At 48.2% G+C, this 25,442-nt stretch overlaps 1 long non-coding RNA gene across 1 annotated transcript; it reads right to left on the bottom strand.

The window, feature by feature from the left end:
* Positions 1-764: 764 nt before the first annotated feature.
* On the bottom strand, positions 765-25,442 carry LOC130543160 (uncharacterized). The gene is made up of 3 exons (XR_008958288.1): positions 25,040-25,442; positions 22,433-22,550; positions 765-1,038 (listed from the first exon to the last, which is right to left on the bottom strand). It is a non-coding gene; the product is annotated as an uncharacterized LOC130543160 (long non-coding RNA).

Below are 25,442 nucleotides of genomic sequence, written 5' to 3'. Positions count from 1 at the left end.
GCCTGTAAGTTTCAACTCCTTCCTTTAAAAATCAGCTGTACATCTCTGCCCTTGTGACCCATTTCCTGACCTCTTCCTTCAAGTGGGCTGGGGCTGCATCCCATAGAATTACCTGGGGGGAGGGGGGGCTTGTTAAGCTTTCTGAGCCCCTGAACACTCTCTGACTGAGTTAGAATTTCCAAGGGGTGGGGCCCAAGATCTACATTTGAAAGAACACCCATGGGGAATCCCAGTGGGGCCATAAACTCGGAGAATCACCTCCCCTCCAAGTGCTCCCAATTCATTTTGCAACTGTCCCATTGTTGAAATTAAACCATCCCCTTCCCCTTGGGAGGGAGTGTCTCTTCATTTCCATGCTTCTAGTACAGCCCTGCCCTAGGTAGGCTATGAGAGAGGGCTTGGGTTTCGTGAAATTCATTTGTGCAATGAATAATGTGTCTAGATCCCGAGCTCAGGTGTCCTGACCCCCAGACCTGCAACTTCCCTACACCAACATGTGTTTCTCCTCCCTAAGTCTCTGAATTCTTCATGAAATTATTTCCTGCTTTGACTATGTCTAAAAATCCTACGCAAACTTAACCTCACATGCCCACATAGAGAGATCCTGGGAAGAACGGGGCGTACGTAGGATTGGTTGTTTTAAGGAAAGTCAAAGTGTAGCTGGGCCATAGGGGTTCAAGGGCACCTGGCTCCAGGGGTCCAGACCAGGCTTGGCCACTCACCGCTGACAAAATCCAAAGGCAGAGAAGCTGAGGAGTGGTGAAACAAAGGGATTTATTTCCGTGAGGCCAACACCAGGAAGACCGAGGACTCTGTCTCAAAGACCATCTCCAAAGTGCTGAAAATACTCCCAGGTCTACATAAGGGAAGGTCGGTGGGTACTTGCAGGTGGGCAGTGAATGTCAAGTCATTGTCTTGGGCTCAATCACAGGTGGGGTCTTGCTGGCTCAGGACAGTCCTTTTGCTTGAGGGGGTAGTTTTGGTTCCCATCAGGGGATGCTTTGCCCTCAGGGTCTTTTGCCTGAGTTAAGAGATAAGCTGGAAAGAAGAACTTAAATTAGAAAGTTTGAGGTCAAAATGGAGGTGGTTGAAGTCCTGTTTCAAACTTGAAGTGAAGTGAACTGAGTAGAATCAACACGAATTTATATGAACAAGCCCCTACAGCCAGCGGCATCTATTCAGAGTGTGTCACCCAAGTCTCCCCCAAACCCATTAAGGAGTAAAAACGTACTCTGGAAAAGAGCCCTGGAATGTAACAGTTAAGGTGGGGGCTTGGGAGGCAACGAGTCCTAACAGAAGGCTTGTGTGTGACTTGCCTGGAGAAATTACAGGGTATCTCCCACACTACCCAAGGACAGAGATGCTCTGATGCTATTGGCTAGTGCTGTTCATTGAGAGAACTGGTCCACAACAGTGGCAATTCATCTTAGGAGAAATCGTGATAGCTCCTAAGAACAGCTAACCCCCTTTGTTTAATCGGAGACGTTATCGAGCACCTCCCATCATGGGCCAGGGGCTGGACTGGCTGCCAGGGACATGACAGTGGGCCAACACACAGTACCTGCTCTTACAGGAGTCACAGCATTGTTCTCGCTCACTCACCCAGTTTCCAGCCTATAATTTGGTAGGCTTTGCGGATTTGCCTGGCAAGGCGCAGGACTCGGAGCAAGTGAGCAGAGCCAATCATTTTGCAAAGGGCTAGCCCTCCTGTGCTCACACTAAGAGCATTCTAGTTTTGAGTCACCTGTGACCTGGGTGAATGTGAAACGGCCCGTTTCCCGGAGTGTGGCCTCCGGTGGACAGATGGCTATAGAGCTGGGTCTGCTGTTGGGCTCGACACGCTAGCCCTGCCCTGGGAAGCCCAGCAGTGGAGACTGGCCAGCCTCCAGTGGCTCTTCATTACTGCACTGCCTCGGCTCACCCCCACCCCCTCAGGACTGCAGGTGTCCTTTCCTGCCCTGATGGCCCCCTGAGAGGTTGCTGAGGGGATTCTTGGAGCCTTGAATTCCAAAGAGCTTGAGTCAGAGAGACCTTAGGGCTCTGGGCTGACTTGGAAGGAAGAGGGAGCAGGGCCGCTGGTGGTAACGGAGGAGAGTGGACATAATGGGAACAGACTCTGGATTGGCCACACTTGTGACTTTGAGGACACCCCCCCCCCAGGTTCTTAGTTCCCCTGAGAGAAACCTCAAGAGCCAAAACCCAAGATCTTTAGCCCCTAGGTAATTCCTACAAAGGGCATTTAACAGATCTGGCTCTGGAAAACATTCACTCAAGGGCAGATCCGCCTTTGGGTGCCTGAGGCTTACATATTTCCGAGGGGCAACTCTGAAGAAAGAAATACAAAATTAGACACAGGGCATTAGAAGGGCCTGTCTCAGGAAGCCAGGGACCCAGAAGCTTCAACTTCAATAGTTGCACAGTAAAGTCGTCTTCGCGTTCATGCTAGAGGGTAAAAGGATCGGGTGTCTGATCCCAGAGGATCAGAGGGTTCTCTCTGGATGTGTAAAGGAAAGAAGGAGGCAGGTATGAGAGCAACTTTGATGTTTTACTTCCTTGTTCTTATTAATCACATTTTTTCCTTCATCCCCCATACCCAGTTATAGGTCTAAATGCTAGACTGAGCTATTCAGGGATGGGAATCATTTGTCACTCATCTGTGACTCCCCAGTACTTCACACACAGCAGAAGCAAAGTATTTGTTGAAGGAATGAATAGATGAGTGAATGAATGACTGAGTGAATGAGAGAACGCTCCCGGGGCCCTCAGAATTGACAGTCCTGTATATCCCTCTCTTTCTTCCTTCTTTTTTTTTTTAAAGATTTTATTTATTTATTTGACAGAGATAGAGACAGCCGGCGAGAGAGGGAACACAAGCAGGGGGAGTGGGAGAGGAAGAAGCAGGCTCATAGTGGAGGAGCCTGATGTGGGGCTCGATCCCATAATGCTGGGATCACGCCCTGAGCCAAAGGCAGACGCCCAACCGCTGTGCCACCCAGGCGTCCCTCTTTCTTCCTTCTTGACCACCTGCACGAGGTGGCATGAACTCACAAACGAGCATGAGCTCTAGAGTCAGACCTGAGTTTGAATCCCAGCTTTGCCACGCACCATCACAAGACCTTGGCCAAGTTACCGAACATCTCTCAGCCTCAGTTTCCTTATCTGTACCATGGAGCTGATAATACCTCCCTGCAAAGTTGTGAGAATCAGCAATGTCTGTAAAGTGCCTGGTACATGGCCTCAATCCACCGTAGCTGTCCTGTTATTTAGGTCAAGGGTAGGCAGACTGCAACCCCGGGCCAAGGTGGCCCCGCCGCCCTCTTTGTAAATAAAATTTTATTGGAACACATGTTTTTGTTACATGCTGTCTATGGCTGCTTTTGTGCTACAAGGACAGAATTGCGTAGCTATGACAGAGAGGATGTGGCAACCAGAGGCCTGTATTTACCATCCGGCCCTATACAGAAAAGGGTTGTCAACCTCTGGTTTAGGCCTTCATTACTCCCAACTTGTAGTAATTACCTCCTAACTGGTCAATGGAAAAAGCGCTAGAAAGCTCCAGAAAGGCTCCAGAAAGCCTCTGGTCTTTTTCCCATTCTGCTCTTTTGATTCCGCGGCTAGACGTGTTTCTAAAATACAAATCCCAGTAGGGTTTTACTCCCCCAGACCCCTTCGTTGGCTCCTTATTTTCTGCAACTCCCAAGTGGAGTCTTCGAGATTTGTCACGACCCGGCCATGTTCTTCTACTTCAGCCTGGTCGCTTCCTTCTCCCTCTTCCCTCCGTGTCCTGCACACCAGCCACAGCAGACCACAGATCACGTCAGTGGCCCGTGCAGCTCTGGAACTGCGCCCCCATCCCCTCTCTAGGGTGCCTTTTCCCTGTTCTCTCCTGGCTTCTCTGTGAAGCCTGTCCTGGTCTCCTTCCCCTATACTCTCATATGAATCAGGCTCAGTAAACTATGTTGAAGTAACAAACAACCCCACATGACTTAAAACTACAAATCAATTGAACCAAGAACAGCATATACACAAAGTGCCCCACTCCCACAGTGCTCAACAAGCATGGATGATGGGGTTTTTTTCCTCCCGAGAATGGAAAAAACCCAGCCTAGCCTTTTGTGTGTGTGTGTGTGTGTAATATGCATGCAATGACTACCTTACTAATGGATACTTGTCATTTTGTCTGAAACTTGTCATTTGGGCACTTGTAGAGGTTGTGGTTGATAAACAATTATAAAAGGAGAACTTCATTTAAGGAAGAAAGACTGGCATCTGGAAAGATGAACTGTAACTAAAGGGTCATGGTTAGAACTGCTTTTGGCCACAGGGAGAGCTCCAGAATTGTTGGCTTACAGCTGGCCCACTGCTGCGCTCCCCAAATCCACTTCTTGAACCAGTCCCAAATGGTGGGGAGTCTGGGAGCAGCCTCGGGCCGGGTTGTGCGGTTGAGTGAGGAGGGAGAGAGGAGCCAGCCTCTGTCCGAACTGGAGTGATGCCCTCATTAGTACCCTCTTCCCAGCTGGGCATAAAACCATGGTTGACCTGCTCCAAGTGGCACAGGGGAGTTTCTCCAGGACTGTCTCCTCTCTCCATTCTGGATGCACTTGCCCTATCCTGACATCTCTAGTTCTTGTCCCACCCCCTGATTTTCAGTCTCTCCCTAGCCCCTTCAGACTGCCACTTTGGAGAGGCTCCCTCCGCACCTGTTCTGCAGCCCATTCGCCCCCCTTCATTCCCTGAAGCATGTGGGGAGCAGACATGGCTCTGCCAGCCCTGGGCTGATTCCTGAGCTCCTATATTGCCATTTCCATGTGTTTGCTTTATACTCTGGGCTCAGGAGTCTCTGGCCCAGGGACACCCACTGAGCCTACACGTTGTTTCTGAAATTATTGCTTGCCCTTGCCTATGATCTCCATCCTTGGCTTGGCTTTTTGTGGGGGGGGGGTCCTACTGCAGTGTCTTGCTCTCTTCCCTGCCCTCCCTGTGGACTGGATCTTTGACTCTGAGCACCACCCGGAGCCCTGATTCCTGTCCCTGCTCTCCCAGGCACTGCCCTATCAGAACCAATTGGAAAACAGGCTTGGAAATCCATACCAGGGGCGCCTGGGTGGCTCAGTCGTTGGGTGTCTGCCTTCGGCTCAGGGCGGGATCCTGGCGTTGTGGGATTGAGCCCCACATCAGGCTCCTCTGCTGGGAGCCTGCTTCTTCCTCTCCCACTTCCCCTGCTTATATTCCCTCTCTCGCTGGCTGTCTCTCTGTCAAATAAATAAATCTTTAAAAAAAAAAAAAAAAGGAAATCCATACCAGCGTCATCCTGGAACTCCAGGGCCATTCTGTGCCTCAGCCCACATTCCTCTGGCCCCATCTTACTTGATGTGCAGCCCCAAGAACTCTTGATGTAGACCCAATTAAATTTATCATGCTTTATTGGGTTTAGGTGTTGTAGCACCAGCCCCTCTATGGGGTGCTGAACACGGTCCCCTTTGCGGAACCCACCTCCCACTCTGACTTCTTTTCCAATCCCAGTCTGTGCAACCTGGTTCCTGATTTTGAGATTCACCTTGTTCCTGTTACTGGACACTGACCCGGGCTGTCCTCTATCAGGCTTCTGAGTTTCCTTTTTTTTTTTTTTTTTTTAAGATTTTATTTATTTGAGAGACAGAGAGAGAGAGACAACAGAGGGAGAGTGAAAGGGAGAAGCAGACTCCCCGTTGAGCGGACAGCCCAAAGCAGGACTCGATCCTAGGACCCCGAGATCATGACCTGAGCCAAAGACAGAGGCTTAACTGACTGAGCCACCCAGGTGCCTCTGGCTTCTGAGTTTTCTTTTGATTCTTTTCAACCTGGAGCCCTGTGCTCTCTCACTGTGCCACTGCTGCCCACCATCCCAATGTTGGGGCCAGCTCTTCAGAACTCTCATGGGGAAACCTCAGGGACCACTGGTCTACAAGTATAAAGAGTGCCTACCCCCAGCCAGTAAAGTTTATTCACTTAGAGTCTGGCCTAGAGTGAGCCTGTCTAAGTGTTGTTGTTGTTGTTGTTGTTGCCATCACCCTATAATTAAAGTAGACAAGGTCTGTTCTCCAAAGAGGAGGGCATACATAACAGCTAAACATAGTAAGCCATACTTTAAAGGTTAATGGACACCCCCTGACTCCTCCCATGTTGCCTCAAACCATGCTCCGTGTAATTGTCATGTAGGATTCACCTTGACCTTTTGTGAACTAGGACTGTTGTTCTATTGATTTATTCCTTTGCCTTTACTCGCAGTCTGTGACCCAATGATCCCTTTTATCCAATCTGGTGCCCCTAAGAAGCCATCTCTCCTTCTCCTCTCTACAAGTCACCCTCCACCCAAACGAAGACTGAGGCTTGCTAACTGCTCTTCCCTAATGACCTGGCAAAGCATGAAGAGCTGGTAACTTAGAGAAGGTCTAGAACCTACTTGCTCCTTTTATGATGAATGAACTGTGGGCTCTAGGCATCTCCCAGGCCGGGAATTGGACTTCAGTGTGCACAGGCTTTGAAATAGGAAAATACAAGAGTGGGCTTCAGGTTGCCAGAAGCTGACAAACTCCAAGAACAGAGAACTTCTGCCATCGAGGCCACGTGGCCACTGGGGAAAGTCAGCTAGAATGTCAGCTGGGAATAGAGGAGGGAGAGGAGCTCTACCGAAGGGAAGAACAAATCTGAAAGAGAAATGATGTGGCTTCCTCAGGGCCTGGTTCCGTGCCTGGTCCATAAGAATAATGTATGAAAAAAAGAATCGGGGCGCCTGGGTGGCACAGCGGTTAAGCATCTGCCTTCGGCTCAGGGCGTGATCCCGGCGTGATGGGATCGAGCCCCACATCAGGCTCCTCCACTATGAGCCTGCTTCTTCCTCTCCCACTCCCCCTGCTTGTGTTCCCTCTCTCGCTGGCTGTCTCTATCTCTGTCAAATAAATAAATAAAATCTTTAAAAAAAAAAAAAGAAAAAAGAATGAACAGATGAATGAATTCAAGGAGGGAAGGACAGAGAAGGAAAATAAAAGATACTATCAAACCAATGAAATAAAGGAGTCAAGAGCAAGATTTGGCCTCTAGTGATCTGGGACCTTCCTTCTCTGCCTCCCACCTCCCCTCCCTCACTTCTCTCTTTCTCTCTCTTTCTTCCTTCCCATCCTGAAGTGGCACTTCCCCATAAGGGTGGCAGTTTGCTGAGCAAGGCACCGTGTGCAGAAAGAAAACCAGCGAGCTTGGTCTGAAGGGTGGTGCGGGGCCTGCAAGGCCTAGGGGAGAACCACAGTCTGAAGCAGTCCCTTTAGTAGCAGGGCTGAGCAGAGCACTTGGTTTCAAAAAGCAACTAGCAGGATTAGCTGGAATGAGGGCCTAGGTGAGATGTGCCAAAATTTAACAAATGAAGCAAATGTTCTCTTTCATACAGGGAGAGCTTTGGGATGAAATGTTAAAGCAAATCACTGATCAACATGGTTCGCTGGTATAACAGTGTGTAAGTGTTAAAAGGATTTTATTCACATACCATATAATTCACCCTTCAGAATGGTGTTTCTAGTATATTCGGAAGCAGTTTTTAGTATATTCACAGAGTTGTGCAACCATCCCCATTATCAGATTCTAAAAAATTTCATCATCCTGGATCTATTTGCAAGAACTCCTCATTCCCCCTCCCCCCTACCCCTGGCCACCACTAATTTACTTTCAGTCTCTGCATTTCTCTCTTCTGAACATTTTATTAAAAATGGAATCATACAGGGGCACCTGGCTGGCTCAGTCAGAAGAGCATGTGAATCTTGACCTTGGGGTCGTGAGTTCAAGCCCCACACAGGGTGTAGAGATTATTAAAAATAATAATAATAAATTGGGGCACCTGGGTGGCTCAGTCGGTTAAGCATCTGCCTTTGGCTCAGGTCATGATCTCAGGGTCTTGGGATCAAGCCCTGCATCGGGCTCCCTGCTCAGTGGGGAGCCTGCTTCTTCCTCTGCCTCTGCCGCTCCCCCTGCTTGTGCTCTCTCTCTCTCTCTCAAATAAATTCATTAAATATTTTAAAAAACCAACCAAAGAAAAAAAAAACCACAAAGCACATTCTTGGGTCCAGGGTGAGGTGGCAATAAAATGTACATACTAGCAATCGATGGCCTACTCTTGATGGTGGCAGGCCATAAGGGAGCCCCAAAAAAGGAGGGAAAGAAAGAAATTAACAATTACCAACTGTATGCAAGACACACAGGCTGAATATTCAGTACGTACACGCAGTATTCCAAATGCTAAATAAACATCATGGCATGGGCATCGGCCAATCAGAACAGATGCAGACCTTAAATAACCAGTACTGCCGAACCGGCGTGAGCCACTGAATATCATGCTGTTCATATTTAATACTCCCAATTTAATCCCCTTAGTAATATGCCACCTGACAGCTGAGAAAAGCCACTTGGAGGAAAAACATCAACCCACACAGCATTCCTTCAAGGAATAGGATAGCATTCCTGTCCCCTCCACTCTAACCACTGCTGGTAACTTAAGTAAGCAATTATCAGAACCCACGCACTGTACTAGGGAATATGGTTATGGTATAGGGTTAAAGTCATATATTATTTCAGACATTTCTCAAAAGGAGATATACAGGTGAAAAGATGCTCAACATCATTAGTAGAAAAGTACAAATCAAAGCCGCAATGAGGTATAGCTTTGCACCCAGTAGGACAGCTATCATAAAACGATGGACAATAACCAGTGTTGACAAGGACGAGTGGACACGGGCACTCTCAAACGTTCATGGTAGGAAGATAAAATAGTGCAGCCACTGTGGAAACAATTGAGTAGTTCCCTAAAAACATAAACCTAGAGTTACTTACCATACGACCCAGCACCGCTACCCCTAGGTGTGTACTGAGGAGAAAGGAAAGTGTGTCCACACAGACACTTGACACGAATGTTCATGGTAGCATTATTCGTAATAACCAAAACGTGGAAACAACACAGGTGCCCTTCCCCCGACAGAGGGGTAAGTAAAATGTGCCCTAGCCATACACGGAACAGTATTCAGCCAGAAAAAGGAGTGAAGCCCCGATACAGGCTACAACATGGGTAAGCCTCGAAAACATCATGCTCCAGGAAATAATAGACACAAAAGGCCACAGACGTATTGTATGAGTCCATCTTTTAGGTTTATTCACAAGCAGGGGGAGCAGCAGGCAGAGGGAGAAGCAGGGTCTTACGCGGCAAGGAGCCCAACGCAGGGCTCGATGCCAACACCCTGGGATCATGACCCGAGCCAAAGGCAGATGCTTAACTGACTGAGCCACCCAGGTGGCCCACCGTTCTGGTTCTTTATCACGAAGATAAGCACTCTCTGTATAGCCCTTTGCTTGCATGACTTTGACAACCAATCCCAGAGTCCCCCCTTCAGACACCTGGTCTGTTGACTTGAAGACCCATTTTATTTTATTTTAATTAATTAATTAATTTAGTAGGCTCCACTCCCAACCTGGAGCTCGAACTCACCACCCTGAGATCAAGAGTTGCATGCTCTACAGACTGAGCCAGCCAGGAGCCCCTTGAAGACCTTATTTAAAGGTAATATTTCTCTGTGGACACATTGAGTTCACAATGGGTCAGGTTCTCACTGATACCAATGGTGGTAATCCACTGCGTCATGCCGACAAAAAAAGTATTACTGGTGGGATTGTTGGTAACACTGAGCAAAGGACAACAATGAAAACGTTATTAATAGGGGGCTGGTTAAAGAAAGCCAGGTACAGCCATATATCGCAGGGGTTGGCGCACGTTTTCTATAAAGGGCCGGATAGGAGGGTTTTAGGCTTTGCGGGCTACAGAGTCTCTGATGAAACCATTCAGCTCAGCCGTCGTAGTGCAAAAGCAGCCAGAGACCATACATAAGTAATTGGGCGTGGCTGTGTTCCAGTCAAGTTTTATTTAGGTGTTGGGCCATCTTTGGCCTGCAGGCCATGGTTTGCTGACCTCTGATATAATGAACTCCTTCTATGTGGCTATGAAAGGATCAAATAGAATTATGTGTATTGACAAAGACGTCCATCAAGTTCTTTAAATACATATATGTAAGTATATTTTTAGGAAGGAGGAGGGCAAAATTACACATACACTTGTCCAGGCCCCAAAAAAGAGTCTTAAAATGACACACCCAACCGTTAACAGTAACACACAGAGTGACTGGGATTGAGGAAGTGGGAGGCTGGGGCAGATGGGTACTTTTTTCCCTAACTTATTGCTTGAATGTTGTGCCCTGAAAGAGCCTTAGTTTTGTAAGTAAAATAGAATTCGATTGTGGTGCCTGCATGGCTCCGTCTGTTAAGCCTCCGACTCTTGATTTCACCTCAGGTCATGATCTCAGGGTTGTGAGACTGAACCCCTGTCTGGCTCCACGCTGGGTGGGCATGGAGCTTGCTTGAGATTCTCTCTCTTCCTCTCCCGCTGCCCTCCCCACCCCAAATAAAAAAATAATTTGGGATTTTTTTTAAAATTGAGCTTTACTGGTCTTATTCATAAGTGTGTGTAAACTTGTATTCTACAGAAAATGTAACAACTTCACAATCGTAACAGCCACACAATCACCACTACTCATTGCTTCTAAGCTGCAGAATCTCATGGTTATAAGCGGGAGTCTAGATGGAACCATGGACAAAGGGGAGGCTGGTTTGGTGGAAAGGCCAGGTCAGAGCCTTGGCTGGGAAGCATGACGCTGCATCTGGAAGCCAGGGTCTGAGGCAGAGTTGGGGACAGACGCAGCAGGCTCAGCCCAGGCCTTCCCTGGTCAGCAACCCTATCGTCGGGCTCCTTCCAGGTCTGAAGGGTCACCAGAATGTTGTAGCAGCTTCTGCTTTCCGGGTCATTAGATCACTTTGGCCTGAGCCAGGAGCTGAAGGTGGGCTGCAGGCCAGCCCTGGGGCGATCGGGGAACAGGTCTGTGTCCCCGCAGTGGAACAAGCAGCAGACTAGTTAGTGGGTGAAGTGCACAGCTCCGGAATGTGTGTGCCCACAGGGGAGTGCAAGTGGGAGGGGATCTTTGTGCAATAGGTCACACCTGAGTCACATCTGAGTCACTCTGAAGGATGAATAGGAGTTCGCCACATCAACCCCAGCAGGGCAGGAAATTCCAGGCAGACAGAAGAGCAGAGATGAAGGTTCAGAGATGCGAAATACTGTCAAAGTCACCCTAAGAAGTTTGTGAACAGAGGAGAAGCTGAGAGACTGCGGACCAGGAAGGGGAACCAGCAGAGGGCTGCAGGCAAGTGGGACAGGAAGCCACGTCTGAGCCTCAGATTTTCTGGCGGTCACGGGGGAATGGGGGGAGAGCCCTCAATCATCTCTCATCCAGGTGAGAAGTGACAGGAGCCTGGATTCAGCCCAGGAGTGGATTTAGACCATGCTGCCCCCCACCTCTCAGCCGTCCCCTCTGCTTGCTATGTTTCTTTCTCTCCTCTTGGCAGTCTTCAAATTTTTAAAACTCAGGCATCAATCCTCCCTCCCCCAAGAAAAACTTACAGACACTCCCACTCCACATCCTACCGCCCCCAGCTGGGTCAAGGACCTCTACTCTGGGCTCTCTAAGGCTCTTTGTTTTTTCTGTGCGAATCCCATTGCTTTATGATTGTATTTGGGTTTCTGAATTATCAGTACATGTCAGTGATTTCCTTAGAAGTTAGGTCTCACTAATCTTTGGGTCTCCTCAGGGTGCCTGGGTGGCTCAGTCAGTTAAGTGTCTGCCTTTGGCTCAGGTCATGATCCCAGGGTCCTGGGATGGAGTCCCCCATCGGGCTCCCTGCTCAGTGGGGAGTCTGCTTCTCCCTCTGCCTCTGCCGCTCCCCCTGCTTGTGCTCACTCTCTCTCTCTCTCTCTCTCTCTCATTCACTCTCTCTCAAATAAATAAATAAAATCTTTAAAAAAAACCTTTGGGTCTCCAAAGCACTAGCAAAAAACTTGGCATGGAGAAGGGGATTAGTAATACCTGCGACTGAGAGAATGAAGGACTGAATGAAAAGTGGAGTGAAGATGAGAAGTTTTGGGGAGGCTGAAGCAGGACAACCTGCTGTTTTATTTGAGGCAAACTAATACTCAGACTGAGCTTGTCTTTGCCAGCCATTTATTTAACACTGTGGGACTTTCACAAGCCAATAGCATACAAACCAATGGTAGATTAATCACACTATTGTTCCAGGCAAGGCGAGCTGAAAAGAATAAAGTCCAAATTGAGTTAAGGTGTACCCTTACAGGAATCGGTACCCAGGAGAGATGGCTTATCCAGCCAGAGAGCTGACATCCGGCTGCCAGGGCAGAAGTAAGAGTCCGCTGTTGCTAGGGCTCGTTGCTAGGGAATGATGGCGCAGGTGTTGACCGACAAGAGGTAAAGAGTCGCCTTCATCTCCCCAAGGCCTTCAGAGAGCTATTCAGATCAGCAAAGGGTTGCCTTGCCCAGATTGAACACTTGGATAGTCCTTGCAGGCTCCCGGTATTTATAGGCCAAATGTCTCCTTGACATAGTTGCTTCTCTGTATGTTTTTATTGGTAAGTCCCCAGCGGTGCCCCACAGCAGCGGACCTACTGAGTGCTTATCAATGAGAGCAGAGGAGATGATGACCTCCTGCCACTGTTTCCTTTACTCCTTTACCAAAACAGTTTTACTCTTTTTTTTTTTTTTAAGATTTTATTTATTTATTCGACAGAGAGAGACAGCCAGTGAGAGAGGGAACACAAGCAGGGGGAGTGGGAGAGGAAGAAGCAGGCTCATAGCGGAAGAGCCTGATGTGGGACTCGATCCCGTAACGCCGGGATCACGCCCTGAGCCGAAGGCAGACGCTTAACCGCTGTGCCACCCAGGCGCCCCCAAAACAGTTTTACTCTTAAAAACAACTTCATTTTTATTTAAAGCAATACTAATTAACCAAGGATGGGTTTTTGGCAATACCGGAGGAATTCGTCAGGCTTCATTTTTAAAATCTTCAACTCATATTGCATATGATACGCTTGGATTCGGGGAGCTTAAGCGAAAGCTGATCATCATGTGTTTAAATACTTGATCAACAGGTATGAATGTAACTTACACCAGCATATTTTCATCATAGTAGTGAGATATCCATTTATACAATTTTGTTCTTCGTAATTATCCAGTACATAGGCATCGTGTGTTCATTTTTGAAAGTGTATTTAAATAAGCATTTTCTAGTTCATAGGAAAATAACCATAGTACAGGATGATCTGTGCCCGTATAAAAGTTAATTAGACTGTACGGTTAATTTTCAGTTATATTTATGGTACTGTTACATGGGTAATACCTTTTTCTTTTTTCTTTATGCCTGCCTAAGTTCCGAACTGGGGCTACACTTCGGTAGTTGTAGAATTATTGATACTAATTCGTTTTGGTAGTTAGTGTTTTGTTGTTTGGATCTGCAGTTTCGTTATTGCACAGAAGTCATTTCTAAAAATCTGAATAATTGCCAAATATTAGAAGAAGGTTATTCTTCAAGTAAAGAATAATACAGTTTTTAGTCAAAGTGGCCATTACCTCCTCTCTTTCTGTAGTAACACAGACACTTAAAAAAGTCACGGTCATGTCATACGCCAAGAAAGTTCTTTTCATCGGTGCCTATATTGTGACAATTACTTTTCACGCATTGTATTTTGAAGATTTTACATATTTAACAGAGAGAGAGAGAGACAGCGCAAGCAGCCTCCCTGATGAGCAAGGAGCCCGATGCTGGGCTCGGTCTTAGAACCCTGGGATCATGACCTGAGCCAAAAGCAGATGCCCAACCAACTGAGCCACCCAGGTGCCCAACACATTGTATTTTGAAGGAATGGGTTCGGTTGAAATTTTCACCTGCTATGCGACTGAAACGCAATTACAGTTTATAATGTATAGAGGTCTAGACATAATTTTGCAACTCATATCATGGGTTGAATGATTATTTTTGTAAAAGCAAAAGCAACAAATGTATAAATGGATTATTTGAAACCTTACAACACCGCTGCATCATGGATAGCAATTATATTGCTTATTCATTAGATTTATTAGTCCTGTAAACTGTTACTAGGTGAAGCAAACTCCAGTGTTGTGGGGGCTTTAAAAATAAATATTTCAATTTCCAAAAAAACCCACCCCAACTTAACTTTTGTCATAAAGAAAACCAATACACGACCGTTGTCAAGTGATGGGACAGGGCTAGTGGGAAGGTGGGCAGGGAGAGGGTGGCGGCCAGGATGCCTCCAGGTCCTCTGGCTTGGGAGCACGGGACGTGTGAACTGTTTTTACTCACAATACTTCTGACACCCAGTGTGTGGGGTGTCTTCCTTACACCAACCATTTCAATACAGTTCTGATACCATCCACCCGGCGCTAGTGTGCGATCTCACAGGGCGAAGGCTAGTCCCACCAGACGGCGCTCACCATGGCAGGTCTGGGTTCTCAAGGGTACCCGACCTACTGGCTATAAATTGGGGGTTTCCACAACCCCCTGTCCAGGTTCAGTAATTTGCTCTAAGCTTCACAGAACTCAGGGAAATGCTTTGCTTAGATTTACCAGTTTATTATAAGGGATACAACTCAGGAACAGCTGCATGGAAGAGGAGCATAGGACCAGGTTTTAGGGGGTGAAGAGGGGGTGGTGACATGGAGCTTCTCTGCCCTCTCTGGGTGCTCACCCTCCTGGCACCTCAATGTGCTCACCAATCCAGAAACTCTCTGAACCCCATCCTGAAGCTTTCTAGGAACCCCCATCCACCAGTCAGCTCATTAGCATACAAAAGATACTCATCACTTTAGCGATCCCAAGGGTTTTAGCTGCTGTGTACCAGGAACGCTGGACAAAAATCGCATATATATTTATCACAGGAAGTGATACTAGGTTTAAGCAAGGCAGGAGATCAGGGAAGAAAAGCAGATACGAGAAGGAAGATTGTTCACTCATCTTTTGTGTAGTGACACAAAACAACAACGGCCATTTGTTTTTTTTTTTTTTTTTTTTTTAAAGATTTTATTTATTTATTTGACAGAGATAGAGACAGCCAGCAAGAGAGGGAACACAAGCAGGGGGAGTGGGAGAGGAAGAAGCAGGCTCATAGTGGAGGAGCCTGATGTGGGGCTCGATCCCATAACGCCAGAATCACGCCCTGAGCCGAAGGCAGACGCTTAACCGCTGTGCCACCCAGGCGCCCCAACAACGGCCATTTGTTATTAGCTTTTGCAGTAGCGGGGGTTAACTGACCACCCCCAGTCCCACTCCTGGGCCAAACTGAAAGGCCCTAGATCCTAGGTGTGGCTTTTGTCTGACCTGTTCTGTGTCCCACACATCTGTGGTATCTCAGTGTAGGGCAGAATGCCCCTTGCCAGCTTTCTTTAGTGGCGGTGTGCCACCCATGTATTCCAGGAATTCTTTCTCTAAATTTTTGCAGGGGGCCTCTTATAGACACCCAGACCTGGATGCTCGGGGCCTGGGCAGCCTTGTGAAATGACCTTTCCCCTGTGATCTGTTGTCTATACTTAGACGGGCCACAGGGTAGGGTTCGTGCTTGCCTCGTACTGGAAGCCTGGCATGCATAGGTTTCAGCAAACAACAGAATTGATTGACTCACATAACTGAAAATTCCAGGGACTGGATCTTACTTTAGCCATGGCTGGATATAAGTGTCGGGACTGTGATTTCAGTCTCCCATGATTTAGTCTCACTCCCTGGCTCTAGGCTCTAGGCTCAGTGAGTTCTCCCTGTGTGGTGATAAAGAGGGGCTGCAACAGCTCCAGTGCATTCCTTCCCAGCCCAGTCAAGCCAGAAGGAGCAAGCATATGATCTAGAAGGGCAGGCAACAGCCTTGAGAGTCACTCTGATGTGTGACCAAACGATACTGGCTGTTCTCTGGCTCCTGAACCCACCTTTGAAGTCTGGGGCCAGCAGCAAAGTCTTCTGCTGGATAAGGAGGGATGGGTCCTTGGGGGGTAGAGGAAGCAACAAATGTGCACCACAGGTGGGGGTCCAACACTCTGAAATCCCACCAGGGTGGAGCTCAGATAGCCAGCACGGTGCCTGGCACTACACCGCTCTCAGGAAATGCTTCCACGCTACATGAAAATATGGTACCACAAAGCCACCCCTGGGACTCTGGCCTTACGGTGAAGCTGGGCCCAAAGGGTGGAGATGCCTGCGGGCGGAGTCAAGATACTCTAGAGTTGTGCAAGGCACAGACTCTTTTTGTTTTTGAGATTTAATTGCTAAACTCCGGAGAGAAATATAGGCAAAAAAGGCAACCTGCCCCCATCCCCTTCTGCCCGCACACACGTTGCAGAGAATCAAGTCTTTAAAGGTTGTTAGAGCCATAGTGCTTATTCTATAGTTTTCAATTCTTTTCCTTCATGGAACCTACTAGCCCAATTTATTAATTTGTTCATTCATCTGATAAGCATTTATCGATCACCTACTCCGGGCCAGACACTGGAGGTACAAGGGTGATTAAGGCCCAATCTTAGCTCCTGAGGCATTCATGGGCCAGAAGAGGGGAGACAGACGGAACAAATGACCCGTCTTCAATGATCACATCACGAACAATAAAGGTATAGAGGAAGAGCTCTGGAAGGAAGGAGCCACCCTTTCCCCCTGGGGCCCCTTCCTCTGTGCAGTTCCTCAGAACAGTGAGGCTGAAATCACCTCCCTTCATGCCTGCTGCACTGCCCTGTATTGCAAATGGAGGGTAAAGTTGGCAGGAATTGTACGGAGGGCACTCTGGCAACAACTACCAAAATATTTCCGGCATTTTCTTTTCTGGGAATGTACCTTTCCGTGCATGTGTAAGAAATTACATACGTATGAGGTTTTTCACTGCAGTGCTGTTGGTAGTAACGAAGGCTGGAAATAACCTTGAGGCTCGACATTGATAAAAAAAGATGGTTGCCACCACACAGAGATGGTCGCCACCACACAAAGGAATACTGTGCAACCAGAAAACCGACTCGGTAGATGCTGATGTGGAAAGTTTCCAAGACACCCTGAGAAGTGAAAAAGCAAGCGTCTGAGCTGTGTTCTAACACGCTGCCTTTTTCACGCACAAAAAAGAAGAAAATGATATATTTTGCTTATACATATAAACTTACTCTGGAAGGAAACAACAAAAGCCACATAGTTCCTTTGGGGGAGAGGGCGTGGGTGTCTGAGGGATGACGAGAGGGACCTCACTGTGCCATTTTTACCACCTTTTACTTTTTACTGTATTATCTGTTTGAAAGAAAGCACCCCTCGCGGTGCCTGCGTGGCTCAGTCGGTGAAGCGTCTGCCTTTGACTCGGGTCATGATCCCAGAGTCCGTGGATCGAGCCCTGCGTTGGGCTCGTTGCTCAGTGGGGCGTCTGCTTCTCCCTCTCCCTCTGCCTGCTGCTCCCCTGGTCGTGCTCTCTCTCTCTGTCAAATAAATAAATAAAATCTAAAAAAAAAAAAGAAAAGAAAAGGAAGAAAGCACCCCTCTCCCTGTGCCTAGCTGAGGGCCGGAAGTGGGGTGGCAATGTGTGTCCCTGGGAAGGGTGGCGCTGGCTGATTTCATGTCGGCGATCCCCTTGTCCTCCCCCAGAAAGGCCATTTTGGGGCATCTTTCTTCAGGCAGGAGCTCCGCGCCGCTCGGAGAGCTGCTCCACTACCACTAGCTTTCGTTTCCTTGTCCACGCCGCACGGCAGCCGTTGCGCTTTGCCAGACCTCAGGGCTCGGTGTGCGAAGGTCCCGAGGCTCCGGCCGGCCGGTGCGCGGCGGCTCCGGCGGGGGCGGCTCGGCCGGCGCTCCCGCGCTCGACGCTTTCGTGCTGCCGGCTCCCTGCTGGGCGGCTGCTCGGCCAGCGCTTCCTGCCCCGCCGGGAAAGTCCCCTCCGAAGCCACGTGCTGCAAACTGAAACCGGAGCGCAACGGTCACCACCGAGCGCCTCCGCAGTCCTCCCCGCCGTCCTCTCCTGCAGGACGGTCGGGGCCCGGGGGGCTGGACGCCGACAACGCAGTTCCGCCATCTCCGTTTGTTCTCCTTCCAGGCGGTGGTTTTGCCCTCGGCCTCTCCCTCCCCGCGGTGCCTTTTCTTGTAGGATTCACATTTTAAATGTAGCCAAGAGCTGCAGGACATTTTCTAAAGGCGAAAAGAAGCCATAAGGGGATCTCCTCTTTCTCTTTCAAACCAAAGAGGACGTTGAGGAGCAGACTCCCCCATTTCCCTTAGATTTCTTCGGTGGGGGACAGGGGTTTGCTTAGCGGCCAGGCAGGTGAAGTCAGTTAGACTGGCCATCCGGGAGTCAGGGAGTCGTGGGGATAGGGGTGCTGGAATCGCTGCGGACCCGGGCAGCTGCTGCTCTGCTCCAGCCCGTATTGGGGTACATGGGATTTTGTGTTTTTTTGAGGGGGAGAGGCACGGGAGATTTCGATGTGCAATTCCATGCATCTTTAAAACATGGTGAGTGTCCCAATCCGGGGTAGGCCTCCTGTGCACAGACTTCTCCAGAAAAAAGGCTGCCGGCTGCCGGCTGCCCCTTGGTTGGAAGGCTTCAGGGTGTTGGGACAGCCTTAGCTTGGTCGCATGGTACTTGACCTTTGTCTTGGTCTGCTCAGGCTGGTATAACAAAATACCTCGGACTGGGTAGCTTAGAAACAACAGGAATGTATCTCCCACCATGCTGGAGGCTGGGAAGTCCAAATGCCTGGGGCAAGCAGATTCATCTCCTGGTGAGGGCCTGCTTCTCAGTTCAAAGACAGCTGTCTTCTCTCTGTGTCTTCACATAGAGGAAGACGCTAGGGGGCTCCGTGGTGTCTCTTATAAGGCACTAGTCCCATTCATGAGCCCCAAAGGCCCCACCTCCTAATACTGTCACCGTGCAGGCGGTAGGATTTCAACATATGAATTCTGGGGGACACAAACATTCAGACCATAGTGATCTTTTTTTTTTTTTTTTAAAGATTTTATTTATTTATTTGACAGAGACAGAGACAGCCAGTGAGAGAGGAAACACAAGCAGGGGGAGTGGGAGAGGAAGAAGCAGGCTCATAGCAGAGGAGCCTGATGTGGGGCTCGATCCCACAACGCCAGGATCACGACCTGAGCCAAAGGCAGCAGCTTAACCCCTGTGCCACCCAGGCGCCCCAGACCATAGTGATCTTGTACCAGAAAACTCCTTCCTGCCCCGTGGAATCAAAGGCTGTTGGATCAATATGCCCTCTCAAGGAGAGGTCAGTCCTGGATTTGAATGGTTTTAATATTTGTTTTGGTTGTTTTTACTATTTAATCTGTGTTTCTACCGTCTAGCATTTCAAAATCATTTTAATTGCTTATAACTTTTTAGATTACTTAGAGATTTTTCTTTCGTATTTACTGTTTTTGGTTAACAGCTGTATTGAGACAGAATTCACGTACTGTACAATTTGCTCATTTAGCTTGTACAATTCATGGCTTTTAGTATATTCAGAGCTGTGCAACCATCACCACAATCAATTTTAGAACATTTTTTTTGTTGTTGTTTCCTTTTTCTTTTCTTTTTTTAGTAATCTCTATGCCCAACGTGGAGCTCAAACTCACAGCCCTGAGATCAAGCGTCTCAAGCTTTACTGACTGAACCCGTCAGGCACCCCCCATTTAATTTAATTAATTTATTTTTTTAAGATTTTATTTTTAAGTAATCTCTACACACAGCATGGGGCTCGAACTCACAACCTCAAGATCAAGCATCGCATGCCCTACTGACTGAGCCGGCCAGCTCCCCCAAGCCCCAATTTTAGAACATTTTCATCACTCCAAAAAGAAATCCACTTAGCAGCAACTCCAAATTTACTCCCCAGGAGAAATGTTCCTGAGCCTCAGGCAAGCCACTAATCTACTCTGTCTCCATGGATTTGTGTATCATGGTCATTTCATATGAATGGAATCATGCAAAATATGCACTTTGTGTTTGTTTTCATTTAGCATGTTTTCAAGGCTCATCTATGGTGTAGCATGTATCAATACTGTGTGTACATTCAGTGCTCTTAATTTCTTTTTTAAAAAAATTTCCCTTTAAGTACCGCTCTCAGTGCGTCTCACAAATTTCGATAAATTGCACTTTGATTTAGTTAAAAATATTTTACAATTTTAAGACTTATTTTGAGACTTCTTTAACCCATATGTTATTTGTGAATTGTCTAATATGTTCCCTTTTTTTTAAAGATTCTTATTTATTATTTGAGAGAGAGACCATGAGCACAGGCAGGGGGAGGGGCAAAGGGAGAAGCAGACTCCCTGCTGAGCAGGGAGCAGGAGGTAGGGCTTGATGCCAGGACCCTAAGGATCCCAGGACCCATGACCTGAGCTGAAGACAGACACTTAACCAACTGAGCCCCCCAGGCGCCCCTGTTTAATATATTCTTATATTAATATATCCATATAATGGTTATAATATATACTAATGTATCCAAATATTTAGGGATTTTCCAGTTACTTTACTGCTGTGGATTTCTAGTTTCTATTCATTTGGTCTGAGAGCAAACTTGGTATGATTTCTATTCTTTTAAATCAGTTGAAGTGTGTTTTACGGCCCAGGGATGGTCTATCTTGGGGCATGCTACATGTGAATTCGAGAAGAATGTGTGTGTAGTCTGCTGTTTGGGATGAAGTGCTCTATAAATGTCCATTAGAGCCAGCTGATTGATGGTGCTGCTCGGTTCAGATACATCCTTACGATTTCCTGCCTGATGGATCTGTCCGTCTCGGAGAGAGAGGGCTGAAGTCTACACCAGTGAATCTGTCTTAGCGCAGGTCCGTCAGTTTTTGTCTCCTGGATTTGAACGCTCTGTTGTTACGTGCACACAGCTTAAGGACTGTTCTGTCCTCCTGGAGCACTGACCTCTTTATCTCTGATACTTTCCTGTTCTGAAGTCTGCTTTGTCTAAAATTAACAGCTTTCTTTTGAGTAGTGTTCGTGTCGTATGTCTCTCTCCATCCTTTTACTTTTTTTTTTTTTTAGGATCTAATCGGCTTTACTAAATAATTCACGAGTTGGGCAGCATCCCATCTAGCGAGTAGAAGGGAGTTCCTCCATCCTTTTACTGTTCATCTGTCTGTGTCTTCCTATTTAAAGTGGATTTCTTATACACAACATATAACTGGGTCTCTTTAAATTCACTGTGACGGTTTCCGTTTTGTAGTTGGTGTATTTAGGCCAGTCACATTTACGTTGATTATTGATGTAGTTAGACGAGTAGCCACCATGTTTGTAACATTTTCATTCACGACACTTGTTCTTTATTTCTTTTTTTATTGTAGTAAAATATACATAACATAAAATTTACCATTTTAACCATTTTTTAAAAGATTTTATTTATTTATTTATTTTAGAGTTGGGGGTGGGGAGGAGCAGAGGGAGAGGGACAAGCAGACTCAGAGCTGAGCACAGAGCCTGATGCCGGGTTAGATCCCACAACTCTGAGATTGTGACCTGAGGTGAGATCAAGAGTTGCACGCTTAACTGACTGAGCCACCCAGGTGCCACCCAGGCGCCACCCCTCCCCCACCATTTTAACCATTTTTATGTGCACAGTTCAGTGGCATTAAGTAAACTCTCAATGTCATATAACCACCACCACTATCTATTTCTAGAACTTTCCACAATTCCAAACAGAAAATCTGTACCCATTAAACAATAACTCCCCATCTCCCCTCGCCCTTGCCCCAGGGAGGCTCTATTCTACTGTTTGTCTCTAGGAATTGGCCTACTCCAGGTACCTTACAGAAACAGAATCATGAGGGGGCGCCTGGTGGCTCCGTCAGTTCAGCGTCTGCCTTCCGCTCAGGTCATGCCCTCTGCCCCTTTCCCTTCCTCATGTTCTCTCTCTCTCTCTCTCTCTCTCTCTCTCAGATAAATAAAATCTTAAAAAAAAAAAAAAGAAATGGAATCATGATATTCAATCTTTTGTGTCTGGTTCACTTAGCATAATATTTTTAAGCATATTGTCGCATGCATGAGAATTTAATTCCTTTTTAAGGCTGAATAATAATCCATTACAATGATATACACATTTTGTTTATCCATGCATCCGTCAACGGACATTGATTGTGTGGGAAGGGTTGTTTCCACCTGTGGCAATTGTGCATAACTGATGTTGCCAGGAACGTCCATGCACAGATATCTGAGTCCCCGCTTTCCTTTCTTATCTTCCCTGATTTTTCTGCCTTTTCTGGTTTTGAGTACTTAAAATTTTTTTTTCTCCTTTCAGCATATCAGTTATATTTCTTGAAAAAACTCCTTTTAGTGGTTACCCTAGAGTTTGCTAGAGTTTGTTACAATGCCTCAAAGCCCACTTTTAAATCACTCTACACCAGTTCAGAAGTATCACAACTAGTGCCAAGTACATGGCTGCGATGATAACTTCAAACAATTATCTTAGATCAGTTAAGAATAAGAAAAAAAAACCCTTTATTTTACCTTCATTTATTTTTTCTCTAACACTGTTCTTTATGTAGATCTGATTTTCTAATCCGTATCATTTTCCTTCTCGCTGAAGAACTTCTTTTCACATTTCTTGTGAAGATGAAGGGCAGGCCTGTAAACAACAAATTCTCTCAGAAGCGACAAAACCATTGGCCAGGGAGACAACTGCAAGGATCAGCAAACACAAACATTCCATTCCAAATATTACAATCCTTAATTAAGAAAACATCTGAGCCCTGTGGCATCTTCTCCTCTTGCAAGTAGCGTGGGGAGAGGTCACAGGCCCCGTACTTTCCTCAAAAGGCCTTCAGACCTGCCTGCTGTCTGTCTCCTGGTGGTGGTCAGCAGTAAAGCCAACACGAAGGACCCGCGTGCCTGTGTTTGGGACACACACAAGACTTTACCCACTCAAATCAGGCTCGTGTTGAGAGATGGCCAATACAAGCGTGGGAGCGCGGGTGGAAAGGCAGCTTTGGGAAGGAGGAGAACAGACCCACGGGAGACCCAGCTGAAGCCCTGAAGGCTTCACTGACACCCTATTTTGAGGTGCAGGGAGTTGCTGGTAGGGCAGCACCCTGGAAGATAAGAGGCCTCCACAGAGCCCACACTTAATCTGAAGTGGAGTCAAAGCAGGAGGAAGCTTCACGAAGACCTCGAACAATGGTGGTCGGGAACTCAGAGAGGATCGTCCACACCACACCCTGCCAACGCTGGGGGTGTGCAGGACTCAGGCTCAAGGCCCATGTCAGCATTCCTGGGCCCTCTCTGTCCCCCAGTGGTCAAATCAGAAGGGGACACCAAGGAAAACTTGGGGTCTCCTTCCTCCGAGTGCCTCTCGGGGCATCTGAGCCACAGGACTCACTCTGATACCAAACAAGGGGATAAGAAGCTACTCAGCACTCCTCAAGGAACACACACACATGCCAGGTGTGGGAGACAGTTCCAGAGCCAAGGCATGACCCCACACAGCCATGGGTGCAGGACTGGTTTGGCTAGGTTTGGGAGAGCACAGGAGGAAGGCTTTAGCTACACTGGAACATGGAAGCCATCCCCTTTGAGCCTGGTCTCCAAGGAAGAGCAGGTTCCTGCCAGGAGGGAGGGAAGGGCATTCAGACAGAGGAATAACATTAGAGGGGTATGTGTGACTGGGGAACAGAGGCGAGGTCAGTTGTGGCAGAAGAGGGAATGCTTTGTTTTGTTTTTAAAGATTTTATTTATTTGAGACAGAGCATGAGTGGGGGGAGGGTGGACAACAGAGGAGAAGCCGGCTCCCCACTGAGCAGGGAGCCCCATCTCAGGATCCTGGGATCATGATCTGATCCGAAGGCAGTTACTTAACCGACTGAGCCACCCTGGCGCCCCAAGCAGGAATGTTTTGAATTTGTTGTTTCTGGTCTGATGTGGCCCTTAGGTACTCCACTCCTCTCCGGCTTTTTTATAGTTCCTCTATGTTCCTGGGACAGAGAAGAACGCAATGTGTTCCAGTTCTCTGTTGCAGAAATGGCCACCAGATGGCGCTCCTTCCCCCTTCTAAGGTCCCTGGTCTTGGGCACATTGCCGCCACCTTGGCCCTTACACACCTGGAGCCTGCAGGCCGGTGGTGTGAGTGCCTGCGTGGGGGAGGTCTGGTATCCGTCTAAAACATCCAGTGCTTTCCTGAGAGGAGACAGAGTCAAAGGGAATGAAATCCTGAGCCAGGGAAGAAGGGGCAATTTTTGTTTTTTTAAGATTTTATTTATTTGTCAGAGAGACAGCAAGCACAATCAGGGGGAGTGGCCGGCAGAGGGTGAAGCAGGCTTCCCACGGGGCAAGGAGCCTGATGCAGAACTGGACCCCGGGACCCTGGGACCCTGGCCTGAGCCGAAGGTAGATGCTTCACGGACTGAGCCGTCCAGACGCCCCGGAAGAGGCAGTTCTTAACATAGACGTGACCAGCCAGGGTTGATCTGAAGCAAGGACAGGAAAGCAGGACCGCAGGACTCCGTGTCCCCGGCGGCTACGGACCACCAGCAGCCTTTCCTTGAGAGTCTGGGCATCTCATGTCATCATGTAGTGATGATGACGATGGGGGGAGCACCTCACCCCATACCATCCAGTGCGGAGGATTCGATGGCTCATGCCCCCTCCTACTGGCGGGCATGTCTCCTTCCTGTCAGTTCCTAGGTGTGCTAGAAGCGACACCCCGGGACTTTACAGCATCATAAACCCACATGCTTCGGGGGCTGGGGCAGCGGCGTATACGGGTGGTGGGGGTCTGGTGAGAGCACAAGCACCTCTTGACAGCATTCCAATTCAATTTTTCTTAAAATACGGAGCTGGCTTAACAATGCCCATCCGCCCGCTACCTGGATCTAAAATGCCTGGCCCAGGATCAAGTCCAAGCTCCCCGCCCTGGCTCTGGGGACCCTTCACAGCTATTCCCATCCTCCTTTTCCTCCCCACCTCCCACCTGCTCCCCAGGCACTTATGCTCTGTGCCAAGCCCTTCTACAACCTTCGCCCCAGGCATATGCCCTTGGTGCGGAAGGCCCTTGCTCCCCTTCCTCACCTCACTCAAGAACCAGCTCAGGTGTGGCCCTCCCCTCCGCCGGGTTGTGCCTACCTCAAAGGCCGACACAGGCAGGACCACCGCACCGCTTCGCGCCAAGCGGCGACTTCAGTTTGGATTCGGCGAGAATGGCGCCCCCTGGTGTTCCGGGAGCTGAGCGACGCCGCCGCGGGGCAGGGAGCTGGTACTCCACGTGATTTAAGTTCCCGGGGTCACGCTACTCTGTGCACACCTTCACGGAGAGCCACCAGATGGCGCCCGTCTATTCTTCTGGGGACTCCGCAATCACAAGCAGATGGTGACTGGGGAGCGGGGTTACGCACACGTTTCTGGCACTCTTGGATCGCAAGCTTCTCTTTGTTCCAAATGGCCCCTGGATCTCTCGAGTCCAGCAGAGGCCGGCTTGAGGTGCATTTCTACCGCATTCTGCCCCACAGCTGATCCTGATCACCCTTAG

Source organism: Ursus arctos, unplaced genomic scaffold, assembly GCF_023065955.2.
Source record: "Ursus arctos isolate Adak ecotype North America unplaced genomic scaffold, UrsArc2.0 scaffold_8, whole genome shotgun sequence".
Lineage (NCBI taxonomy): Eukaryota > Metazoa > Chordata > Mammalia > Carnivora > Ursidae > Ursus > Ursus arctos.
This window is presented reverse-complemented; position numbering and strand designations above follow the sequence as displayed.